General features: G+C 53.8%; 1 long non-coding RNA gene and 1 other non-coding gene across 2 annotated transcripts; both read left to right on the top strand.

Annotated features, from left to right (window-relative positions):
- Positions 1–503: 503 nt before the first annotated feature.
- LOC111746105 lies at positions 504–623 on the top strand. Its single transcript, XR_002782932.1, has one exon. It is a non-coding gene; the product is annotated as a 5S ribosomal RNA (ribosomal RNA).
- Positions 624–3,933: 3,310 nt separating this feature from the next.
- LOC111746103 lies at positions 3,934–6,149 on the top strand. Its single transcript, XR_002782930.1, has 3 exons — positions 3,934–4,539; positions 5,429–5,696; positions 5,824–6,149. It is a non-coding gene; the product is annotated as an uncharacterized LOC111746103 (long non-coding RNA).
- Positions 6,150–6,155: the final 6 nt, after the last annotated feature.

Raw genomic sequence — 6,155 nt, 5'->3', positions numbered from 1 at the left:
GTGACTGGCCAGTGTATTTTTCTGATCATCTCCGCGGCCCCACGAGTCAGCTTATTTTTACTTCCTAGAAGAGAAGACACGGGACAAAGGTGGTTAAATTGTCTCCGAAGTTCACCCAGCTACTCAGTGGCTGAGACAGATTCGAAGCAAAGTCTGGGTGCAAAGCCCAAGCTGGTTATCGAGAAGGCATTTTTTATTACGTTTAAAAACCCAGAGCTGGGTATGTCTCGGGAGGCTGTCGGGAATAGCCGCAGAGCGTGGGGCTAAGGGCACAGGCCAGAGTGCCTGGACCTGCCCCTCCGGTGTGTGGCTGTGGGCAAGGCGCCAAGTGGCTGTCACTGAGAACACTCACAGGACTTTCCACGTAAGGTTTTTGGGATATTTACACGAGTTAAACATGCTGGAAGGGCTTCGAATAGTGGCCAGCACACAGCGCGGCACTCACAGAAAGTCCTATCAGTATGATGGGTGGATTTCAATGGGAAAAAAAAAAAAAAAGAAAAGTCTACGGCCATGCCACCCTGAACAAGCCCGATCCCATCCGATCTCGGAAGCTAAGCAGGGTCGGGCCTGGCTTAGTACTCGGATGGGAGACCACCTAGGAAGACCAGGTGCTGTAGGCGTAAAAATAAATAAATAAGGGATTATAAGCTGACAAGTTCCTTGCAATCTGTGAGGTCAACCAAGGGTTGCCTCGCCTAAAAAAAAAAGCGAAGAAAAGAAAAAGAAAAAAAAAAAACAAAGAAAAAAATGCTCAAACCAATATCCTGTCGCTGAGACCTGGGGCTGGCCAGCACCGTGCCCTTTAATACAGAGTCCCACACTGACCACTGTCACTCTGAATTATATCATAGCAGGATCTGCATAGCATCTGTCGGCTGGGACTTATACATATAACCGTCGTGGGAGAAAAAAAAAAAAAACAGGTTACTAGGGACAGTGAACTCCCGAATTAGTTTCTTCCTCGTCTATAACAGATAAAACGCCATTGTTCTGAGTGCACCCGTGATCCTTGCCGAAAAGATGTTTTAGGGATCTAAATTCCTTCCTGGATCAAGTACGCATGACAGATATCTAGGAAAGAATGTCAATTATCTCAAGGTCAAATGCAGGGGGCATCTCTGTTCAACACAGTGGAAACTAAGACACAGTTGATAGCTGTAGCTGGAGGTTCCTCTCGGTGCCCTGCAATTTTAAAAATAGCCTCGTTTTAGTGAGAAACTTCGAGGCACCAGAAGGGGTTGGCTGAGTGAGTCAAAACGGCCCCGTCACGCTGAGAGTTTGGCAAGAGTGGAGATGCTGCTTCCGGATCCTTCCAGATCAGCTCTGAATTCCGCTTTCTTGCTGCGAGTAAGATGACCGAGCTTGGACGTGAGGTTAGACATCGACTTTCTCGACTTCCCTTCCTGAAAAGAGACGAGAACCTAAAATTACTAAGTGGCAAAGTCCCCCGTGTTCTGAAGGTGACGCGGGAGCCAGACCACGCCTTCGGCCCTGACACCGATTGTTCCTAAGGCTTCCGACGCTTCGTGGGTACGTGGTTCCCAATCATGTCATTCTTTACGAATCTTTAGGGATAGTTTTCCCTTCCCCATTTTAATATTTAACAGGCCGAACTTTTCCATCGACGTGGGAACTTCACGTCCAGAGGGAACGCTCAGCGTGGAAAAACACTGGCCGTGAGTCAGCACCATCTCTAAGAGCTCTCTGAGAAGGCTCCGAGTGATAATTAATTCATCTCTCTAAAAGCAGATACGGCCCTCCCGAGGGCCACAGGGACACTGGGGACTGAGCCATGACAGCTTGAAAAGTAACGCGGCCCCCAGGAAGCGACTTCCTAACGCACACATTCTTCTTTGAATTCCTTTTTCTTTTTTTTAAAATCTAAGTGTAGTCGGCTTACAGGCTTAAATTGGCTCTATTCATGTCAGGGGTACAATGTAGCCATGAAACATTTTTGCGCATTATAATGTGGTCACCCCACTAAGTCTGGGAATCACCTGTCAACATCCAAACTCGTCACGATACTGTTCACTATAATCCCACCCGCTTTCGCCCTCCGGCGAACGTCCCTGGGGCTCTGATTCTCTGAGTCTGTTTTTGCTTTATTTGTCCACGTGCGCATTTTGTTTTTGTCCTCTTAGAGTCTACGTATAAGTGAAACCACAGGGCATGTGTCCTCTGTCTGACTCGTCTCACTCATCGTGATACACTCTGGGTCCATCCATGTTGTCACGAAGGGCAAGATCTCATTCTTCTTCATGGCCGAGTCGTCGTCCACTGTCTGTACGTACCACAACTTCTATGCGGTTGTCTGTCCAGGCACACCTAGGGAGCCTCCACGTCTTGGCTGTTGTAAGCCACGCTGCAGTGGACAGAGGGGTGCACGTGTCTTTCTGGATTAGGGGACTTTAACCTGATGTGTGATATCCTTCGGCACCGGGTCCTTCACTGTCGGATGACGTCAGCCCGGCACACCCGCAGCCATTCGCTTACCTGCAACGGCATGAAGATGATGAGCGCCGAGAAGTTCTCCTGAGTCCTCAGTAGAACCAGGGCCACGGAGGCACCAGGGGACTTCGGTTCCGGCCACTCGCTCCTTCTCGGTAAGGAGCTGCTGTCACCTCCGGGAACGCCCCCTGCTGGCAGGGACTCTGCGTTGTCTGTCCCCCTCCCCCTCGGACCCCATCCCCACGGAGACGTCTGCTTCTGCTTTCGAGGCTTTTGGTCCAAAACTAGGCTTTGCCGACAAGCTCGATCCCCGTGCCGTCCGTCCGCCCGGCTGGTTTCTGCTCAGTGGTGCTTGTCGTCCGTGCATTCTGGAAGGCTGGGCCAGGCGTCCAGGATCGGCATGCCTTGCATCTCATGCGCTCCCTCCGATCCCCGTGGGGAATCCATTTTCTTCTTCCTGCTGCGGCCATGAGGGTGGGGTTTTAAGGCCATTTTTCTGGGCAGACCACATCCTACCTAGAAGAGGAATCGAGAGTGAGTCATTGGTTTTGGTAGTGCTGTGGCACAGCCTCTGCGACATTAGACCCTGTCTCTCTGTCACACACGCACACGCACACGCACACGCACACGCACGCCAGTGCTCCCCAGGAATATCACCTATCCATCATCTCGAGCTCGATGTCATGTGAGCTAACACGATGATTATATCGATCTACTGCTGACTGGCTGGATAACAGGGACCATTTGACCAAGGGCTGGGCGTGGCTTCAGTGCACCTGCCTGCAGCCAGCCCAGGCTGCACAAGGCCTGGTCTCCATGGGTGGCACCGTCTGTGCCAGGAGGTGGCTCGCTTCCGAGCCAGGGGCTGCTGCTCGGCGAGTCTCGGTCCTAGAAAGGGAGCGGGTCCTCGGAGTGGGTTACGATTGGAACAACGTCCTCGTGACTCTGAGAACACACGCGGCGTCGACAGAGAGCCGGGCCGTGTCCCCCCACGGGGCCCTGCTGACAGTTAGCCACAGGCAAAGGAGCCTTCCTGGGCACACGCCCAGATCTGGTCTGCCCGGAAATGATTCATCGTCTCCTAATTTTATTTATCGAGGTACGACTGACAGAGATTTTGGTCAAAGGGCGCGAGCTCTCGGCTGTCAGTCAGTCCCAAGGACCTGAGTGCGTGGTGACCCCGCCCGGGACACTGTCCGAACACTAGGAGGTGCCTAAGGACGGGTTTCACCCGTTCTCCTCGCTCTTCGGTCTGGGGAAGGGAATATGACTGGGGACATAGCTCCTGTCTGTGGCTTCTCGCTCCTCCATCTGGGGAAGGGAATATGACTGGGCTACTTAGCTCCTGTCTGTGGCTCGTCAGCCGTCCAGAAATGAATGAAATCCCAAGTCTGCTCAAGGCAGGATTCTGCTTCCTCGACAGTGCGCCCGTGGCAACGATGATGCAACTCTTATTTGTTTGAAAATACTCTTCACGTATGTATATCTTTTGTAAATGCCAACGTTAGCTAGTTAGGAAGATGACCAGAGCTAATCATTTTCTAACAGCTTTGGCGAAATACAATTCACTCCAACTATCACCGATGCAAGTTATTCCAATAAGGCACCTGGAACCAGGCTCGCAAGCTAAACGCGATGCGTTTGGACATTTGCATTCACACTGCGAGCAACAAAACGCACTGGTCACCGCCTACGAAGCTGGTGTCACCACCAGGACGGCAGGATGCTTACAACCTGCCCTGGATTTGTCAGCCCCTGCTCTCTGCTAAGAGGTCCCACGGTGGCCTGCTCTGTGGCCGAGGGGACTGCAGCCAAGCCCCTATGAGCGCTCTGGGCCCTCCCTGCTGCCCGGCCTTTGGGGTGAGCCCAACAGCCCCTGGCAGACGCCTGAGAAGTCCAGGGCCAGCCGGGCCCTCGGCCCACGCCTCCCACTGCAGGGTTTGGCGGCACAAGGAAGTCTACTCCAGCCAGATGACTAAGCCTGGCTCTCTGCCTCCCCGTCAGCACACGCCGTGCTTGCTTACACGTCCTTGCTGGAAGCACGGGTCCTCACTAGGTGACCGCAGGTGTCCGTCCTCCCTGTAAACGGTACATGGACCCAAGGTCACGGTGGGGGCGTGGGTGAGGCTGTGGATTGGTTTCAGCACTGAGGGGTTGAGTCTAGCCCTAACCAGGCCCTGCAACCCCCAACAGGGCATGGAGACAACCCAGCCTCGGGGGTGGGGGGCCCTGATTCCACGAAGTACAGGCGGGAACCACAGCCCTCCCTAACTGCAGGCCCCTGGGGACTCGTGACAAGTCAGAACTTCAAATACACAGGGCCCAACTCGTCCAGCACCTGCCGTCCCCGCTCTCCCCGTGTCTGCTGCAGCTTCTCTCAAGCTCCCCTTCCTGGCTGCTCCCCAGCACTGGGCCCACCAAGCCTCTCTCACCCTCGCCCCCCACAAATATCCTTCCCTCCAGAGGCTGCTTCTCAGAACAGCCCGACCCTTGCCTGTCTCTCTAGTCACAAGTCACCTGCATATTTCCCGAATTGGACTTTAAGCCCCAGGGGACTTACGCTGACCCCTCAAACATCCAAGCACAGCTACAGGCTCCCTCACCGAGGGTGTGGCCGTTAGACCCGGGCCCACGCTGGCCCGGGATGGCAGCAGGAAGCAGGCACAACAAACGTAGTAGAGGGGACTGTGAGAGGCAGAGGAAGCCAGGCCAGGAGCGGAGCCGGAGTCCTTTGAGAATGTCCCAGGTCCTGGGGCACAGGCTTGTCTGTGGCTAGGAGCTGGTGCTGACCGGGCCCCGCTGCCTGGCCCCACAAAAGCCGACACCGATGACTCTCGGCCAGTGCCACATAGTGTGTGTGTGCATGTGTCTGCACACCTACGTGGTGGCACAGAGCACAGGGACCATCAGGGAGGAGAATTTAGCCTGAACCAGATTCAGGAATTCATCAACACTATCTGAAATTAACCATCCCCAGGGAGGACTCTAAAGCATGTCGGAGAAAGAAATGAGGACCCGTTTGCTAATAAAATCAAAGCCAGGTCTGAAATGTCACCGGGACACAGACAACAAAATGGGAAAGAAGTGTGAATCAGAAGAGCCTCATCTAAAAATGGAAGCAAAGAACAGAACCAGAGCAGGCGGACAGGGTCCTCGAAAAAGATGCTGCCTCGTCTGTGGCCGAGTGTCCCCAAAATGTTCCAGGGGACGTTCTGAACAGTCGGCCAGGGCTCTGGGCAAAGGCGGTGAGTCATTCTCCCTCTCTCTCTCCCTCCCTTCCTCCCTCTCCGCCCCCGCCCAGCCCTTCCCCATTTAGCACTTTGGTAGGAGACTCCTTAAGATAATCCTACATCCTTCCCTTCCCTTCCACAGGCACAGACTGACCTCTGACCTGTGCGTCACTCCCTATGACCCAGCCCACCTAGAGAAGGCCACACTCCTCGTCAGAGACCCTGTTGTGTTATTTCTGTGACCGCAAATCGCTAAGAGTGAAGAAGAAAGTCTGCAAAAGCCACTGACCCCAAAGCAGGACCTTACGGAGAATCTTAGCACTTCCTTCCCCCACCCCCTTTTTAGGTTTGGGTGCCAGGAGGCTGAGAGCTGTGCCTGGCCAGGCCGACAGCAGACAGACGAGTGTGTGTCCCGTCTCGTCACCTACTTGCATTTAGTTCTCCTTATGCTAGATGTGTCCTTTATTATTATTA

This window comes from Pteropus vampyrus, unplaced genomic scaffold, assembly GCF_000151845.1.
Source record: "Pteropus vampyrus isolate Shadow unplaced genomic scaffold, Pvam_2.0 Scaffold175, whole genome shotgun sequence".
Taxonomy (NCBI): Eukaryota; Metazoa; Chordata; class Mammalia; order Chiroptera; family Pteropodidae; genus Pteropus; species Pteropus vampyrus.
This window is presented reverse-complemented; position numbering and strand designations above follow the sequence as displayed.